This window comes from Crassostrea angulata, chromosome 2, assembly GCF_025612915.1.
Source record: "Crassostrea angulata isolate pt1a10 chromosome 2, ASM2561291v2, whole genome shotgun sequence".
Taxonomy (NCBI): domain Eukaryota; kingdom Metazoa; phylum Mollusca; class Bivalvia; order Ostreida; family Ostreidae; genus Magallana; species Magallana angulata.
Window position 1 is genome coordinate 61,051,199 of NC_069112.1, and position 21,194 is coordinate 61,072,392.

The following is a 21,194-nucleotide window of genomic DNA, read 5'->3' on the forward strand; positions in this document are numbered from 1 at the left end:
GAGCACCTGACTAGAGATTCAGGGGGCCCAGGTTCAAATCCCTTCATTATTTCTCCCATCCTGTTACAATATTGGTGTTGTGACCAACCCCTGGAACTAACAGGTTAACTCGATCCTGCCAGGGATGATCTTCGAGGGTGAAGATCATTTAAGGGGGAGGAATGTGACGGTCAGACTGGTTTGAATACCGGTGCCAGATACATGTAGCTCAGTTGGTAGAGCACTTGACTAGAGATTCAGAGGGCCAGGTTCGAATCCCACTTTGTTCCGTCGTTATTTCTCCCATCTTTTACATATACATGTATATCAGATATATGACAGATGATTAAGGTCATCACATGTTTTGCAAGATGCAATAAGTGTTAAAAACCTTTACTTTACAACAGAATACATTTAAGTGAATATTTATGTTTCTTGTTATTATTTGGTGTGGTTTTCTTGACAGTGTCGCATAAACAATTTACCCGCTCCTAAAACACAAACTTTCTTTTTGTGGATTCAGCTTACCGCTGATTGGCTGCTGTTGCGGCAGACAAATAAGATATGCACGCACAAAACACAATGAACTTATCAGAGAATGAGTTGAGTTTATTTAAACTGTTGGAATTTGGGTATTTTTTTTTAAAATGTATACATGTGACAAAACATATATGTGGTACATACAGCTGTAGCTTTATGAAGAAAATTTTGGTTAGACCATATATACCTATCATGCAAGTAAATGATATTTACAAAAAACTTGCAATTTATGGCGCACGAAATATACGCTAGTTTTATAAAGATTGACATACATGTAATGTACCACATTCTTTGAAAAATAATCTATTAAAAATTCTTCATTAAGTTTACTCATACATGTTTTATGCTTATTACAGGTAGTATTGTTTTTAAAACATGTAATTTATAAGAAAATAAACAAAAACCCTCGCTAAATTTATTTGCAAACAAAAAATACACAGTAGAATTGATAAAAAATGGTATACCAGAAGCTAATACCAGTACATGTACTTTGACGCTGTTCGGTGGGTAATTTCGTTTGTAATTTACGAATTGAAATATTGACTGTTGCACTACAAGTATGGTAATAAACTCTCTCTCTCTCTCACTCTCTCTCTTTCTCAATTTGATAAGTGTTTATACCTATGAAAATTTTTAAATATTATATTATGACTTGATATGCAAATTTTTGATCTTGTACTGCCTAAATGTTATGTCATGTATTGGGATATGTCATACTTATTACACTGCATGGTCAGTGTATTTTTTACAGAAATACTATGCATGTGTTAATGTAAACACAGCTATTACCAGTACATGTATGTAAACACAGCTAATTATTTTTTTTATTTATTTCAGCTCAAAACAGACTCTTGTTACCACATGGCTTTTACCTGTTGATTCTTGTGGGTCAGCTCCTGAGATTAACCTGTCACCTCTATCCACTTGCATATTCCTTGTGTTCTACAGACTATGTACTGGTAATTCAAATTAAATCCGATAATGCATGAACAATAATGGAACTTGAAGAAAGCATCATGCCATGTAAAAAATTGTGGTTTGTGTTTGATAAGAAATTATGAAAACAAAATTAAGGCTGTTTAAAGAAATTCATAATTGCTGTGAAAATTTGTTTTTCAATAAAAGTATACAATTATGTTTCCTTTATTTTTTATTTCATAAAGATATTTAGATGTGTTTACATAATTGAAACCCCCCCCCCCTCTATTTAATTGTCTGCATTAAGATTACATGTAGGATATGTAAATGTACATTTGACTTTGAAATAACATCTGCTATGATAATTACTTTTGAAATGAACAAGAAACAAACTATTTCTACCTTTCTAAGGTATATATGCATAAAAAAGTAGAAAAACATGTCAAATTTGAACATTTTTCATTGAAATCAACTCTGTCTCCAGCTACCTGGGTGTGTTTGAATTTAATTCTAATTTAAGGCAGATGTCTAACTTGTAGGTTGTAACTTACTGTTTTAGCATGGTTAGAAGAAGACTAGAAATCAGAATAGATTAGATATTCACTAAATATGATTGTTAGCTTACTTTTTTCATGAAAACAAGAAATCACAAGCAGGACAGCTGTCTATTTGTTAATTAAAATGGTACAAATCATACAATAAACAAATAAAGATCACATTTTAGAATCATTGATGATTGTTTTCAAATATGTGTGAGAAATGACTCAAGGAAATTGCCACATGTTTCATAAAATTAGGTAAAACATTTCAAACCATGACTTTTTATGAAAATCAAAAGATTTGGGGGTGGGGGGTATACATGTAAGGGTATTTCTAAGTGATGTGAAGCTTTTATCATGATTATATCATGTAGGCATATGTTGTATTGAATAAGGTTTCTTTTTAAAGGTGGTTGAACAAAAGTTGACCTCTAAAAGGTCAGATAAAGATGTTTTACTATGGAGAACCCTGTAAATCTGTGTTTACTAAAGGAAATTGGAAATGGTGGGTTCACTTAAATGGCCATATTTCTATTAAACCTCAATGGAATTGGCAATATGTGGTATTCTTTTTCTCAGAATTGCATTAGCTTTCTTATTCTAAGACAAACCGTCTTTTCATAAAAATGTTAGTGTACTAAGTTAAAGATACAAGGAACAGTTTCGGATAAAGTACCGTCAATATTTTTGTAAAATTGAGAGTGACTGTACTTGAAGGTTTATCATTGTTGCGTAGATTCATGAAATGAATTTTAATGATTACCAATAGTTAGAGGGATGTCTCTTGTTGGAATTGGTAAGCAATATTAAGGCCCCTAATTTTAAGTACATGAGAAGCAAAAATAAATTGTGAAACTTGCGGCTATGACAGATATGTTGACTTTACAGTGAAATTGAAGGTTACAAACAGGAGGTTATATAACATGAAATGTAGGTCAGGATAGGATATAAATGCCTATTTAGTATTTACTGGGTATGAGGACAATAGCAAGTTTATTGTCCCCCAAGACAGCAAATATTTAAGGGTGCGTCTTTTAACCCCAAGGAACCCCAAGGAACCCCAAGGAAACCCCAAGGAACCCCAAGGAAACCCCAAGGAACCCCAAGGAAACCCCAAGGAACCCCAATGATTGAAATTAATAACTAATTAATACCCAAGGGGTCTCATTGGAGTTCACGGGTCACCTCTTAGTACCCCAAGGACACCCCAAGGAAACCCTAGGATACCCCTACGAACCCCAATGATAGAAATTATTAACCACTGAAAATCCAGGGGTCTCATTCAAATCCAAGGCTCACCCCAAGGTACCCCCAATGATAGAAATGAATAACTATTAATACCGAAGGGATCTCACTGGAATCCAAGGGTCACCTCCAAGGATACCCCTAGGAACCCCAAGGATACTCATAAGAACCCCAATAATAGAAATTAGTAACAAGTGATACCCCAGGAGTCTCATTGATATCAAGGGTCACCTCAAATGATACAATCTTATAACCATTTCTAATTAATACTGAATGACTCAATGGAATATCTTTTAAGGTAATACTAGGTACATGTAAATACCATACAATTGGAGTGTTGTTCGAGTACATTAGAGTATATTTAAGGTTCTTCGGGTTGACATTTTTTTGAGAATGTCATTTTTTTCATGTGTGTTTATCAAATACTGGAAAGCAATTACCTAACTTTTACTTGCGGGAAAGAATTTTTCAAGAGGTCCCGGGAACCTCATCCTCACAAATATTTCTTGCTAAGAATCAGTTCATGCCCTCTAGGTGTTAGAACAACACAGTTGTAGATTAAGGTTGATCGCAAAAATAAGTCACCATAGATGAGTTTATCTTAGGTTATTTGGGAAATAAAGTCGTCACAAATAGGCATTGAAAAACAATGCTTATAAAGCATATGATGTATTATGGTCTCCAATTGAACCAAATTACACAGAGTATTAATGGTATACACTAAGTGCCCTGGTGTATCAAAGGTCATAAATGTATGGATGTATCATTGGAGTTCCATAGGGTTCCTTCGGATACCTAGTGATGACCTATCAAGTGTTTTAAATTTGTATTATTAGGGTACCTTTTTCTATGGTGTATTAAAATTTATAAGTCTGTTTTATTAGGGTATCTTTTAGAGTTTCTTGGGATTTCCGTGGGGTTCCCTAGGCTTTTTAGAGGTAAGTCTGGGATACCAATGAGTCCCCTTGGGGTTCCATTGGGTTCTATGGGGTATCAACTTTTATGAATCTGTATTAAAAGGGTATCCTTTAAGTTCCATGGGGTATCCATGGGGTTCCGTGGGATACCTTGTGGTGTTTGGGATATCAAAAAGACCCCAAGGTGTATCAAGAGATATAAAATTGTGTTATTAGGGTATCCTTATGGTTCCTTGGGATATCAAAAATTATAAAATTTAAATTACTGGTGTACTGGTATCCTTGGAGTTCCTTGAAGTATCTGTAGGATGTGTAAGGGATAACAATGAGTCCCAAGGGGTATCAAGAATTTTAAATTTGTATTATTAGGGTATCCTTGGGGTAATTTTGGGGTTCCTTGAGATATCTTTGGGGTTCTATGGTGTATCAAGAATTATGATTCTGTATTATTGGGGTATTCTTGGAGTTCCTTGGGATATCCCTGTGGTTCTTACATGTGTGTCTGGAAAGTCAATGAGTCCCCAGGGGTATCAAGAGTTTTAATTTTGTATTATTATGGTATCCTTTGGGTTCTATGGTGTATCAGAAGTTATAAATCTGTATTATTAGGGCATCCTTGGAGTTCCTTGGATATCCAAGGGATTCCCTGGGGTTCTTAGAGGTGGGTCTTGGATACTTATGAGTCCCCAGGGGTACCAAGAGTTTAAATTTTTTATTTTTAGGGTATCCTTGAGGTTCCTTTGGGTTCTATGGTGCATCAAGAGTTATAAGTCTGTATTATTTCGGCATCTTTGGGGTTCCTTGGGGTATCCATGGGGTATCCTTGGGGTACCGAGGGGTGACCCTTGCACTCTAATGAGACCCCCTAGGGTATTAATAGTTATTAAATTCTATAATTGGGGTTCCTTGGGGTTCCTTGGGGTTTCCTTGGGGTTCCTTGGGGTTTCCGTGGGGTTCCTTGGGGTTCCTTGGGGTTCCTTGGGGTTAAAAGACGTGCCGAATATTTAATGAGGCAAAGCCAAGGGAAATAGTAACTGTTGAATGGGACAATAAATTTGCTATTGTCCGAATAGTCAGTTAATTGGTATTTCATTACACAGAAGAAAACTTTATTTGTCAGCGATGCAGAATTTCTTGATGATAAACAAATTAGAGTTAAATCAAACTTTGTATTTAATGCGGCGATCTTATTAGGTCAGAGGTGTTCCGAGTTTAAGGTGATATGGGACACTTCCATGTTGTGACGTATTGTTTATCGAAATAAACAATGAAATAAAGTGTAATTATATAAGTACATGTAGTTTCTTCTCAAAAATGGTCACTTAACTCCTTAGCACAGTGGGTTAGAGGGTTTACTAGGAACCTATAAGTCATGAGTTCGAATCCCGCTGGGGTTTTTACAATTTTTACCTTTTCAAATATTTTTAAAAGCTATTTTTTGGATAAATATTGTAAAATTTGAAAATTCTAAACCGGTGAAAAGTTTTCAATTATATAGTACTTTAATCCACATTAATATCGACAGATGTCCCATACCACCTTAAAAAGGAGGGAAATCAAATTCTGCTAATGAATGGTTTTGATGACTATTCACCATGGGCAGATAGCATGGATACTATTTTAGATAAAAAGGCATGTTTATGCGGGCGCCTTCTAGTGATCAATTTGTCGGTCTGTCCATCCGAGATGGCTTGACAGGAGCATAGCTTCTCTCCCCTTGGCCCAATCTGGCTCATACCTCATCCACAGGGTTCCTTTGGTTGCTAATGAATGGTTTTGATGACTATTCACCATGGGCAGATAGCATGGATACTATTTTAGATAAAAAGGCATGTTTATGCGGGCGCCTTCTAGTGATCAATTTGTCGGTCTGTCCATCCGAGATGGCTTGACAGGAGCATAGCTTCTCTCCCCTTGGCCCAATCTGGCTCATACCTCATCCACAGGGTTCCTTTGGTTGAAGGATGTGCAGTGACCTTGAACCATGTTTTTAGGTATAAGGTTAAGGTCATAGCAGAATTATATATATAAAATCCTTGTCTGGGGCATATCTTTTTTCCCTTTGGTCCAATCTGGCTAATACTCACAGAGTGTCTCTATGGTTAAACGATGTGCAGTGACCTTGCATGAAATTTCTAGGTAACGGGTGAAGATCATATCGGATCATGCAAAAATCCTTTTTTGAGAGCATATATAATTTCTACTAACCCCTATTTGGCTCAGACTTCACATAAGCAGAGCTTTTGAGTAAAGGGTGAAAGGGTGTGTAGTGACCTTGAACCTATTTTCAGTGATAAGAAACTGTGAAGGTCATATCAGAATTATATTTTTAAAAATCCTTGTCCGGAGTATATCTTCTCTCCCTTTGCTCCATTCAGCCTCATACTTTACCCACATGATGCCTTTGTTCAAAATATATGCAATGACCTCGAATGATATTTGTAGATGAAGAGTCAAGGTCATATCAGATCACGCAAAAATCCATATTTTAAGAGCATACATATACTCTCCTTTTAGCCCCTATTTGGCTAATATTTTACCTTTACAGAGTTTATTGGTTAATGGCGTGCAGTGACCTTGAACCAAGTCTGTCAATGTGAAGGTCATAGCAGATCTTTTTAAAATTAGTTTTAAATAGTAGATTATTTTCCAAATATGCTTAATCTTGGTCAGATTGAACAAAAATGCATGTATGTTAGGGGGAATGAAATTGAATCAAAAGTTCTATGCCAGCTGGAAAAATTTCAAGTTATAGGTCAAGGTCAAAGCAGAATTCTCTGAAATAACATAAGCGGGGCCCTTTGAAATGTTCACCATTTCAATGTTGTCTGGTTCATAGTAATTTTACATAGAAAATATTCACAGAAGTACAGTAAAGTAAACTTAACATCGATAAGTTTCTGACAATTAATGACGCAACGAGCACACAGTACGAAAGGTCAACCTTTTGAAAAGCAGTGAAGAGGAAAAGTTGCTCAGAATTATGTTTTAAACAAAATTGATTTTTTACATAAATTTTAATTTTGCATTCGGGGTTAAGAAAAAAGATGTTAGTTCAAGGTAAAGTAAACTTGTACCTAAAATGAAGTCAAATTTGTTAAGTCGTTCTTAAACACATAGGTTTTTTTGTTAAGTCGTTCTTGAAATGGTAAAGGGTTTTTGGTTAAGTCGTACTTAAAAACATTCGGATCATGTTAAGTTGTACCAAGAATCATTCAATTTTTTTTTTATCTTTTTGTACTTAGGTTTCTTTGTTACTAGATTAAGAACTCTGCTTCTTAGACGTACTTCTAGCGTTGCTTTCGACATTAGCGGAAAACCCACTCGTTGCTTTGCAACGAGCTTTGCTCTAGTTATTATTTTTTTTTTTTATCCGCAAATTTTGTGTAGGCCATTTCTCGTACATTTGTTGTCTGATTGTTATGAAACTTTCAGGGTATGTAGACAATGTTAATATCTGGGGACGTTTTTTTCAAATTTTTAAAATTCACTTCCGGTTATGAGTTATTGCCCTTTAATTGAAAATTGGGGGGTCTTTTGTCCAGAGTTGATCTCGGGAACTACAAAAGATAGTTGCATGAAATTTAGCAGGATTGTTGATAACATTTTATAGTTTTGCTGGCATGAAAATTGTGGCAAAATGTTTTTTAGTTTTTAAGCTATTTGCCGGTAAAGTTTAAGGTTTTGGGGGGTCTGAAATTTTGTTGCTTTTTGTATAATAACCTTTAAACTAAAAATAATTTGTTAATACATATAGAACAAAAGTTGTTTAGAATAATGAAAGCTTTCATTTAAAATTAAGAAAAAAGGGCTGGCCCCTGTAATTAGGGGTCAGCAGCTCATACACGTATTTTTCTAATAGCAAAAATCGTTATCATTTTATGAAAAAAATTAATTCAGTTATTGTTAATATATTAAATGATGTCATTTGGTATCAAATTTAAAAAGTTCTGTGCCCTATTTTTTTCAAATTTCATTAAACAAATATATGTGAATCGTAACGTTACATGAACGAGTTAATTTGTCTACATAGACACACAAGCGAACAAATGCCACTTTAAGGCCCAGGCATTTACTGCATTACGTTGTGTTGCGTCTTAGATAAATAGTTGTGATTCAATTTCATTTTTTTCATCTATATCATTTATGAATTCAATGAACACACATTATTTTAACGTTCTATGTGCAACTATTTGTCGGGGCGCCCCTGTTTGTAACCCCCGCGCGCACGCTGAATGTAAACAGTAACGAACGGCATTGTAGAAAAGAGAGAGCCGTAATGCAGAAGAGAAGTTGTGTATTCTTTCGATGTACAAATGCATTTTCAATTTACTGTGAAACATATGAACATGCACAGGGAACAATACTACATATTTGTTTAAGGAGGATATTTTTCTCGTGTGAATCGTTTACGAGGAAATTCTGACAGACACACTTCTGTTGACGATCAGCCGTTGATAAGCTACGAGTAATAAAGGAGAAAAGATGGACATTAAAGTGTGTGATTTATGTGGATGTTACTGAAGAAGGTGAGGCTTTTACTCCTTTTAAAGTTTAAAAAAGTTAAAGTTAAAATTTAGTATATAGTATAGATGTACATGTAAGTACGTGCACACTGTTTGTTTTTGTTATGGTGTGGGTGTTTGTTTACTAACGTGTAATTTTTACATGTTTCATGGATGTTTGGACTCGCTCGAGGTTCATGGGGGACTGGAAAGGGTAACTGAATTTATCTATTTAAAAAAATAACAGATTGTGAATTTTCAACTCAAAATTCAAAGCAGGGTCTAATTAGAAACATATCATATATTCTTGTGCAGAAGACTCCAAATGTAGTCATGAATATCCTGTAGACATAACTTCAAGTAAATAAAATTGTATACTTCAGACTTCAGAGTTAAAACATGACTTTAATATCTTTATGATGCCAATCATTGTATCATTAGAAAGGTTTAGCAGACCAACGGGTACCCGGTACATGTACTTGTACATGTAGGTTACAAGTTAGAACTATGCGTACTATTCTACCAGTTCACATAATTTTTCTTGTTTAGCAGTTATGATGTGTACTTAAATTGTCCTTGTTAATGTTTTAAATGTAATTTTTTATTCTCTTTTTTTAATCTGACTACTGGCAGTACTGGCCTGCGAGCAGTTCTCGCCGAGGACCATTTCTCGCTGGTGCACTGTTACATCATATTTTCGTATATAATTTTATGTGTTGATAAAATGACGTAACAATGCAGTGAATGCACTGGTGAGAAATGGTACTCGGCGAGAACTGATCGCACGCCAATATTGATTAATTACAGACAAAAACTGAAGGTTGCACGTGTTATTTTTTATTGAACAACATTGTTTAAAATAATTCTTTATATATGTGATGATCAGACCGGTTTGAATACCAGTGCAAGATAGCTCAGTTGGTAGAGCACCTGACTAGAGATTCAGGAGGCCCAGGTTCAAATCCCGGTTTGGTCCTTCATTATTTCTCCCATCCTGTTACAATATTGGTGTTGTGACCAACCCCTGGAACTAACAGGTTAACTCCTGCCAGGGTTGATCTTCGAGGGTGAAGATCATTTAAGGGGGAAGGAATGTGACGGTCAGACTGGTTTGAATACCGGTGCCAGATACATGTAGCTCAGTTGGTAGAGCACTTGACTAGAGATTCAGAGGGCCAGGTTCGAATCCCAGTTTGTTCCGTCGTTATTTCTCCCATCTTTTACATATACATGTATATCAGATATATGACAGATGATTAAGGGTCATCACATGTTTTGCAAGATGCAATAAGTGTTAAAAACTTTTACTTTACAACACAATACATATAAGTAAATATTTATGTTTCTTGTTATTATTTGGTGTGGTTTTCTTGACAGTGTCGCATAAACAATTTACCCGCTCCTAAAACACAAACTTTCTTTTTGTGGATTCAGCTTACCGCTGATTGGCTGCTGTTGCAGCAGACAAATAAGATATGCACGCACAAAACACAATGAACTTATCAGAGAATGAGTTGAGTTTATTTCAACTGTTGGAATTTGGGGTTTGTTTTTTTTAAATGTATACTTGTGACAAAACATATATGTGGTACATACAGCTGTAGCTTTATGAAGAACATTTTGGTTAGACCATATATACCTATCATGCAAGTAAACGATATTTACAAAAAACTTGCAATTTATGGCGCACGAAATATACACTAGTTTTATAAAGATTGACATACATGTAATGTACCACATTCTGTGAAAAATAATCTATTAAAAATTCTTCATTAAGTTTACTCATACATGTTTTATGCTTATTACACATAGTATTGTTTTTAAAACATGTGATTTATAAGAAAATAAGCAAAAACCCTCGCTAATTTATTTGCAAAAAAAAAAAAACACAGTAGAATTGATAAAAAATGGTATACCAGAAGCTAATACCAGTACATGTACTTTGACGCTGTTCGGTGGGTAATATTCGTTTGTAATTTACGAATTGAAATATTGACTGTTGCACTACAAGTATGGTAATAAACTCTCTCTCTCTCAAACTCTCTCTCTCTCAATTTGATAAGTGTTTATACCTATGAAAATTTTTTAATATTATATTATGACTTGATATGCAAATTTTTGATCTTGTACTGCCTAAATGTTATGTCATGTATTGGGATATATATGTCATACCTATTACACTGCATGGTCAGTGTATTTTTTCCAGATATACTATGCATATGTTAATGTAAACACAGCTATTACTAGTACATGTATGTAAACACGGCTAATTATTATTTTTTTTATTTCAGCTCAAAACAGACTCTTGTTACCACATGGCTTTTACCGGTACCTGTTGATTCTTGTGGGTCAGCTCCTGAGATTAACCTGTCACCTCTATCCACATGCATATTCCTTGTGTTCTACAGACTATTTACCGGTAATTCAAATTAAATCCGATAATGCATGAACAATAATGGAACTTGAAGAAAGCATCATGCCATGTTGTGGTTTGTGTTTGATAAGAAATTATGAAAACAAAATTAAGGCTGTTTATAAAGAAATTCATAATTGCTGTGAAAATTTGTTTTTCAATAAAAGTATGCAATTATGTTTCCTTTATTTTTTATTTCATAAAGATATTTAGATGTGTTTACATAATTGAAAAATCCCCCCCCCCCCTCTATTTAATTGTCTGCATTAAGATTACATGTAGGATATGTAAATGTACATTTGACTTTGAAATAACATCTGCTATGATAATTACTTTTGAAATGAACAAGAAACAACCTATTTCTACCTTTCTAAGGTATATATGCATAAAAAAAAGTAGAAAAACATGTCAAACTTGAAAATTTTTCATGGAAATCAACTCGATCTGTCTCCAGCTACCTGGGTGTGTTTGAATTTAATTTTAATTTAAGGCAGATGTCTAACTTGTAGGTTGTAACTTACTGTTTTAGCATGGTTAGAAGGAGACTAGAAATCAGAATAGATTAGATATTCACTAAATATGATTGTTAGCTTACTTTTTTCATGAAAACAAGAAATCACAAGCAGGACAGCTGTCTATTTGTTAATTAAAATGGTACAAATCATACAATAAACAAATAAAGATCAAATTTTAGAATCATTGATGATTGTTTTCAAATATGTGTGAGAAATTACTCAAGGAAATTGCCACACGTTTCATAAAATTAGGTAAAACATTTCAAACCATGACTTTTTATGAAAATCAAAAGATTGGGGGGTGGGGGGTATACATGTAAGGGTATTTCTAAGTGATGTGAAGCTTTTATCATGATTATATCATGTAGGCGTATGTTGTATTGAATAAGGTTTCTTTTTAAAGGTGGTTGAATAAAAGTTGACCTCTAAAAGGTCAGGTAAAGATGTTTTACTATGGAGAACCCTGTAAATCTGTGTTTACTAAAGGAAATTGGAAATGGTGGGTTCACTTAAATGGCCATATTTTTATTAAACCTCAATGGAATTGGCAATATGTGGTATTCTTTTTCTCAGAATTGCATTAGCTTTCTTAGTCTTTTCATAAAAATGTTAGTGTACTAAGTTAAAGGTACAAGGAACAGTTTCGGATAAAGTACCGTCAATATTTTTGTAAAATTGAGAGTGACTGTACTTGAAGGTTTATCATTGTTGCGTAGATTCATGAAATGAATTTTAATGATTATCAATAGTTAGAGGGATGTCTCTTGTTGGAATTGGTAAGCAATATTAAGGCCCCTAATTTTAAGTACATGAGAAGCAGAAATAAATTGTGAAACTTGCGGCTATGACAGATATGTTGACTTTACAGTGAAATTGAAGGTTACAAACGGGAGGTTATATAACATGAAATGTAGGTGGATTGGATATTATATGCCTATTTAGTATTTACTGGGTATGAGGACAATAGCAAGTTTATTGTCCCCAAAGACAGCAACTATTTAATGAGGCAAAGCCAAGGGAAATAGTTGCTGTGGAGTGGGACAATAAACTTGCTATTGTCCAAATAGTCAGTTAATTGGTATTTCATTATACAGAAGAAAACTTTATTTGTCAGCGATGCAGAATTTCTTGATGATAAACAAATTAGAGTTAAATCAAACTTTGTATTTAATGCGGCGATCTTATTAGGTCAGAGGTGTTCCGAGTTTAAGGTGATATGGGACACTTCCATGTTGTGACGTATTGTTTATCAAAATAAACAATAAAATAAAGTGTAATTATATAAGTACATGTAGTTTCTTTTCAAAAATGGTCACCTAACTCCTTAGCACAGTGGGTTAGAGGGTTACTAGGAACCTGTAAGTCATGAGTTCGAATCCCGCTGTGGTTTTTACAATTTTTACCTTTTCAAATATTTTTAAAAGCTATTTTTTGGTTAAATATTGTAAAATTTGAAAATTCTAAACCAGTGAAAATTTTTCAATTATATAGTACTTTAATCCACATTAATATCGACAAATCTATGTCCCATACTACCTTAAAAAGGAGGGAAATCAAATTTTGCTGATAAATGGTTTTGATGACTATTCACCATGGGCAGATAGCATGGATACTATTTTAAATTAGATAAAATGGCATGTTTATGTGGGCGCCTTCTAGTGATCAATTTGTCCGTCTGTCCATCCGAGATGGCTTGACAGGAGCATAGCTTCTCTCCCCTTGGCCCAATCTGGCTCAAACCTCATCCACAGGGTTCCTTTGGTTGAAGGATGTGCAGTGACCTTGAACCATGTTTTTAGGTACAAGGTTAAGGTCATAGCAGAATTATATACATAAAATCCTTGTCTGGGGCATATCTTTTTTCCCTTTGGTCCAATCTGGCTAATACTCACAGAGTGTCTCAATGGTTAAACGATGTGCAGTGACCTTGCATGAAATTTCTAGGTAACGGGTGAAGATCATATCGGATCATGCAAAAATCCTTTTTTGAGAGCATATATAATTTCTACTATCCCCTATTTGGCTCAGACTTCACATAAGCAGAGCGTTTGAGTAAAGGGTGAAAGGGTGTGTAGTGACCTTGAACCTATTTTCAGTGAAAAGAAACTGTGAAGGTCATAGCAGAATTATATTTTTAAAAATCCTTGTCCGGAGTATATCTTCTCTCCCTTTGCTCCATTAAGCCTCATACTTCACCCACATGATGCCTTTGATCAAAATATATGCAATGACCTCGAATGATATTTGTAGATGAAGAGTCAAGGTCATATCAGATCACACAAAAATCCATATTTTAAGAGCATAGATATACTCTCCTTTTAGCCCCTATTTGGCTAATATTTTACCTTTACAGAGTTTATTGGTTAATGGCGTGCAGTGACCTTGAACCAAGTCTGTCAATGTGAAGCCAAGGTCATAGCAGATCTTTTTAAAATTAGTTTTAGACAGTAGATTATTTTCCAAATATGCTTAATCTTGGTCAGATTGAACAAAAATGCATGTATGTTAGGGGGAATGAAATTGAACTAAAAGTTCTATGCCAGCTGGAAAAATTTCAAGTTATAGGTCAAGGTCAAAGCAGAATTCTCTGAAATAACATAAGCGGGGCCCTTTGAAATGTTCACCATTTCAATGTTGTCTGGTTCATAGTAATTTTACATAAAAAATATTCACAGAGGTACAGTAAAGTAAACTTTACATCGATAAGTATCTGACAATTAATGACGCAACGAGCACACAGTACGAAAGGTCAACCCTTTGAAAAGCAGTGAAGAGAAAAAGTTGCTCAGAATTATGTTTTAAACAAAATTGATTTTTTACGTAAATTTTAATTTTGCATTCTGGGTTAAGAAACAAGATGTTAGTTCAAGGTAAAGTAAACTTGTAGTCTGGTACCCTTCCCACAATTCCGTTCGCGCACTCTCTACAATGTAGAGAGTGCGCGAACGGAATTGTGGGAAGGGTACCAGACTAAGTAAACTTGTTCCTAAAATGAAGTCAAATTTGTTAAGTCGTACTTAAACACATTGGTTTTTTTTTGTTAAGTCGTTCTTGAAATGGTTAAGGGTTTTTGGTTAAGTCGTACTTAAAAACATTCGGATTATGTTAAGTTGTACCAAGAATCATTCGATTTTTTTTAATCTTTTTGTACTTAGGTTTCTTTGTTACTAGATAAAGAACTCTGCTTCTTAGACGTACTTCTAGCGTTGCTTTCGACATAAGCGGAAAACCCACTCGTTGCTTTGCAACGAGCTTTGCTCTAGTTATTATTATTATTTTTTTCCACAAATTTTGTGCACGCGATATCTCGAAAACTATTCGGCCGATTTCGACTATTTTTTCACAGATGATTGCCAGTGGTCATAATTCTAGAAGTTTTTTGAAATTTTGAAATCGTCACTTCCGGTTCCGATTTACGGCCGATTTGGTAAGTTTTTACGACCCATTTTGTGCAGACATAAACTCAGAGACTATCAGAGATATGAATATGAAATTTTCAGGATAGGTAGACCATAGATTGAAGTTGTGCACAATGCAGTTTTTTTACGCCAGAGGCGCAAAGTTTAGGAGCTCGCCTGGGCTCGAAAAATGGATACGAATTTTTAATCAAAATTTTCATACTTTTTTATCTGTATCTTTTTATCAGTTCATATTTTCTTAAAACATATATAATAAAAGTGGTAGAGAATTGAAAGTTCTTTCAAACAAAACCAAGAAATAGGGGCTGGCCCCTTTTTTTAGGGGCCAAGGCACTCTTAAACTCTATTACAAATAACTTAAAAACGATAAAGATTTTGTAATGCATTATAGAAGAAAAGTTGTTGATCGTACCAATATCTATTAGAAAAAATTATTGCCACGCCCATGTATTACGTAACTAGGGATTTTTAGGGGCCAAAGTACTTAAATTTTGACGCAATATAGCCAAAGAAGTAAACATATTTTGTTAAGCATTGTAGAAGAGAAAATATCTGTATTGACGATTCTAATCGATTTCATTAATCAAAACACCAATGTCTGTCCCCATTAAGGATCTAGAGGGCTGGCCCCTAAAATATTCAATCATTTGTATCTCAAAAATGATCAACAATTTTAGATGGGTGTAAGAACAAAAAATGTTATTATTCATGAGAACTTTCGAATGAACTCAAGAAAAAGGGGCTAGCCCCTTTATTTAGGGGCCAAGACTGTCGTAAACTCTATTACAGATAACTTAAAAACGAAAAAGATTTTGTAATGCATTATAGAAGCAAAGTTGTTGATCATTACAATATCTATCAGAAAAAATCAATGCCACGCCCATTTATGTCGTAATTAGGAGGTTTAGGGGCCAAAGTACTAATATTTTGACGCAATATATCTAGAGAAGGAGACATATTTTGTTAAGCATTGTAGAAGAGAAAATATCTGTATTGATGATTCTAATTGATTCCATCAATCAAAACACCAATGTCTGTCCCCATTAAGGATCTAGGGGGCTGGCCCCTAAAATATTCAATCATTTGTATCTCAAAAATGATCAACAATTTTAAATAGGTGTAAGAACAAAAAATGTTAGAATTTGTGAGACCTTTCGACTGAATTCAAGAAAAAGGGGCTGGCCCCTTAAATTAGGGGTCAAGAAACTTGCAAACTCTATTATAGATAACTTAAAAACTTGCGTTTTTTAAAGGATATTGACAATCCTATACACTATCAGGGAGTGGAGGGGGGATTTTGAAATTCCATTGATATTTTAATTGTATCGTTTAAAGATTGAACGGAAGACCTACTCGTTACTCGTAACGAGATCGTATCTAGTTATTATTATTTTTTTCCACGAATTTTGTGCACGCGATTTCTCGAAAACTATTCGGCCGATTTCGACCATTTTTTCTCAGATGATTGCCAGTGGTCATAATTCTAGAAGTTTTTTTAAATTTTGAAATCGGCACTTCCGGTTCCGATTTACGGCCGATTTTGTAAGTTTTTACGACTAATTTTGTGCAGACATAAACTCAGAGACTATCAGAGATAGGAATATGAAATTTTCAGGATAGGTAGACTATAGGTTGAAGTTGTGCACAATGTAGTTTTTTTGCGCCAGTGGCGCCATTTCTATGAGCTCGCATAGGCTCGAAAATTGGGTACGAATTTCGAATCAAATTTTTCATACGTTTTGATCTGTATCTTTTTATGAGTTGATATTTTGTTAAAACATATATAACAAAAGTGGTAGATAATCAAAAGTTCTTATCAACAAAATCAAGAAATAGGGGCTGGCCCCTTAAATTAGGGGCCAAGACAGTCATAAACTCTATTAAGATAAAGATTTTGTAATGCATTATAGAAGCAAAGTTGTTGATCGTACCAATATCTATTTGTAAAAATCATTGCCACGCCCTTTTATTACGTAATAAGGGATTTTTAGGGGCCAAAGTACTTAAACTTTGACGAAAAATAACTAGAGAAGTATACATATTTTGTTAGACATCATAGAAGAGAAAATGTTTGAATAAATGATTTAAATTGATTCCACTTATCAAAACACGATTTTCTGTCCCCATTAAGGATCCAGAGGGCTGGCCCCTAAAATATTCAATCATTTGTATCTCAAAAGTGATCAACAATTTTAGATGGATGTAAGAACAAAAAATGTTAGTATTCATGAGACCTTTCGTATAAAATCAAGAAAAAGGGGCTAGCCCCTTGAATTAGGGGCCAATAGACTCCTAAACTCTATCACTCATACCTTAAAAATGATCAAGATTTTGTAATGCATTATAGAAGCAAAGTTGTTGATACATGTAGCAGCAATATCTGTTTGTAAAACTCATTTCCAAACCCATTGATGACGTAATTAGAGATTTTAGGGGACTAAAATATTAAATCTTTAATGTGCTGTATGTTAAAAAGCAAAACTCTTTGTTAAGCATTTTAAAGGATATTGACAATCGTATACATTATCTAAAAGGAGGTGGTCGAGGGAGAATTCTGAAATTTCATTGATATTTTAATCGAATCGTTTAAAAAATTAAACGGAAGACCTACTCGTTACTCGTAACGAGATCGTATCTAGTTATTATTATTTTTTTCCACAAATTTTGTGCACGAGATTTCTCAAAAACTATTCGACCAATTTCAACCATTTTTTCACAGAAGATGGGACTTGATGTAAACTTAATACTTTTTTAAGATTTTTTCTGTCGTCACTTCCGGTACCGATTTATCGGCCATTTAGCACATTTTCACGACCTATTTTGTGCAGAGCTGATCTCAGAAACTATCTGAGATATGACTATGAAATTTTCAGGATAGGTAGTCTATAGTTTGAAGTTGTGCACTATTATGTTGTTTTACGCCAGTGGCGCCATTTCTTGGAGCTCGCCTGGGCTCGAAAATTGAGTACGAATTTTCATTCAAAATTTTCATACGTTTTGATCTGTATCTTTTTATCAGTTGATATTTTGTAAAGACATATATAACAAAAGTAGTAGATAATTAAACGTTCTTTCCAACAAAATCAAGAAAAAGGGGCTGGCCCCTTAAATTAGGGGCCAAGACACTCGTAAACTCTATTAGAAATAACTTAAAAACAGTCAAAATTTTGTAATGCAATATAGAAGCAAAGTTGTTGATTGTAGCAATATTTATCAGGTAAAATCATTTTCACACCCATTTATGACGTAATTAGGGATTTTAAGGGGCCAAAGTACTTAAATTTTGACGCAATATATCTAGAGAAGGAGACATATTTCGTTAGGCAATGTAGAAAAGAAAATGTTTGCATTGATGATTCTAATCGATTCCACTAATCAAAACATTAAAGTCTGTCCCCATTAAGGATCTAGAGGGCTGGCCCCTAAAATATTCAATCACTTGAATCTAAAAAATGAACAACAATTTAAGATGGATGTAAGTTTGTAAAAAAGTTTGTATTCGTAAGACCTTGTGAATGAACTAAAAAAAAAGGGGCTGGCCCCTTAAGGTAACTCCATACTCGTAAAACCCTCTGATGAAAGTTGAAAAACAGATTTGATTTCAGTTTAATAGACTTAAATTTCATCAATTATAAGAAAAAATATACATGTCATCATACTTTTTGAGATGTCAGATAAACATGAACATAAGCATAATTTAGTATCAGAAAACCATACTTTTTTTGTTAAAAGTAACATTTTTTTAGGCAGAAATTTGTTTATCTTGTTTAATTTTATTGTCAACTGTGTCAGGAAAGTAAAACAAAAAACATTTTTAAATTAATTGTTGGGATAAGAAAATTTATAGCATTTATAGCATTTAGACATACAACTGAAAGAACAGTCAGAGTTATTTCCCCTTAGCATAGATAAAATGTATGAAAAATTGGAAATTTAGGATAAAATTAAGCTGCAAAAATATCTTGAACTTAACAATATTTCTAATTGCATCCATGAGATTATGTTCACATAAAATAAATAAAACTATCTTGCACAAATTTTAAAGAATTCAAAGTTTTACAATAAAGTATGACGTCACAGAACACTGGATCTACTTTAAATTAGGGGCCAAGACACTCGTAAAGTCTTTTACACATACCTTAAAAAAGATCAAAATTTTGTAATGTATTATAGAAACAAAGTTAGTGATAGTAACAATATAAGTTTGTAAAACTCATTGCCACACCGATTGATGACGCAATTCGGGATTTTAGGGGACTTAAATCTTAAATCTTCAATGTGCTGTATGTGAAAATGCAAAACACTTTGTTAATCATTTTAAAGGATATTGACAATCGTATATATTATATGAAAGGGAGTAGTTGAGAGGAAATTCTGAAATTTCAATGATATTTTAATCGTATCGTTAAAAAATTGAACGGAAGACCTACTCGTTACTCGTAACGAGATCGTATCTAGTTTTTGTGTGTGTTCAGAATGTGCCATACATTCCCATACTATTTGCGACACTTCATGTTACTGCTAGTATCATCACAACATCCCATCCCGTTTGTTTATACAAGAGGACTGTTTTGTATTTTGCTTTGTGTTCACTTGTTTTTCAGACACATTTTCTTTTGCATGTCTTGATCAAATGTTTTGGCACTATCTGCATGCCTTAAATTGTTTCTCATTTTTTCAGATTATTGTCAACACCCTTTCAATGATTAACATGGTATTTTTATTCTAATCATGCTATTTTTTTCTTTCTTTTAATTTTTTTTTTTACATGTTTACTATTTAAATCATTTTTACATAATATTAATGTGCCAAACATTGAATATTATTTTGATCTGTGTTGAAGTTTTCATTTTATTTAATTGAAACACTTAATATTCTTATAACAATTCTTGTAACAATTGCTATAACATTAACTTTTCAATGCCCAACCTAAACTGATTGTGTAAGATTTGTTCATGTGGTGTGAATTTGGGGGGGGGGAGACATTTAAGTCCTTATATTTTGAACTAAGCATTGTTTTTTCTTAATGATACAATGCATGTGCCTTTTCATGATAATTATGCATTTGTTAGAATTTGGACATTCTTTGTACAATCAGGTAGCAAGGGACAGTTTCGAATAAAGTACCCGTCAATATTTTTGAAAAATTGAGAGTTGCTGTACTTGAAGGCTTATGAGTGTTGCTAAAATTCATGAAATGATTTTTAATGATTATCATTGGTTAGAGGGGTGTCTGTTGTTGAAATTGATATGCAATATATAGGCCCCTTATGTTAGGTACATGAGAATTAGAAGTAAAATGCGAAACCTGCGGCTATGACTGTTGTGCTGACTTTACACAGTGAAATTGCAAGTTACAGACGGGAGGTAAAATAACACGAAAAGTAGGTGGATGGGACATTGTAAACTATACACCGGTAAGTTTCTGACATGTGATAGTGCAACATACACGCGGTACGGAAGGTCAACCCTCTGCAGGAAATTAGCTGGGGGGGGGGGGGGTCTAAAAAGCTGAACAATCATAAAAAATTAGCAAAATATGACAGGGTCAAAATCTCATAAAAACCAGTATGTAGAAAATTTTACAGGTTTGGACTAATAATTTTCTTCAGAAAATGGTGATTGGCCTTATCAAGAGTGAATTAAAGGTATTTGTGCTGAAGGGGAACTGAGGAAATTCTAGTTACAGAGTTCCGAAGACATGCATCCCTTGGCTACAATGAATTGTATCAAAAAAACTGTCCCCTGCCACCTTCAAGACAACATGGTATTTTCAAATTTCTCCTTTAACTGTAATTTTGAGTGGGTTTTGTACCATAAGTAATACATTTTGTGAAAATGGATGATTTTCTTGGCTTTAGATTTCATTACATGATTTATTAGCAAAAATATTCAAGGGGAGTAACTCCCTCTTAAATGTATAGAATGACCACCACTACGCAGCACAGTTAAGGCTGTCAATAAACTCCGTTCAGACAAAAAGTACGGGAAATGTGCATTATGACATCACAGTATATTACAAACCTCGAAAGTACTTATTAATCTATTTATTAGTAAAATTAACTTATACTAATCTTTTAATTAAAAACAATAGATGCTATTACTTAAAATTTTGATGTCCGTTATATCGTACACACTGAAAAATAAGCGAGATGTCGTTCTCGCTATACTACAAAATATGACGTCATATGCTTCAAAATGACG

At 33.9% G+C, this 21,194-nt stretch overlaps 1 long non-coding RNA gene across 1 annotated transcript; it reads left to right on the plus strand.

The window, feature by feature from the left end:
* Positions 1-8,155: 8,155 nt before the first annotated feature.
* Positions 8,156-11,234, plus strand: LOC128173353 (uncharacterized). Its single transcript, XR_008242480.1, has 2 exons — positions 8,156-8,667; positions 10,935-11,234. It is a non-coding gene; the product is annotated as an uncharacterized LOC128173353 (long non-coding RNA).
* Positions 11,235-21,194: the final 9,960 nt, after the last annotated feature.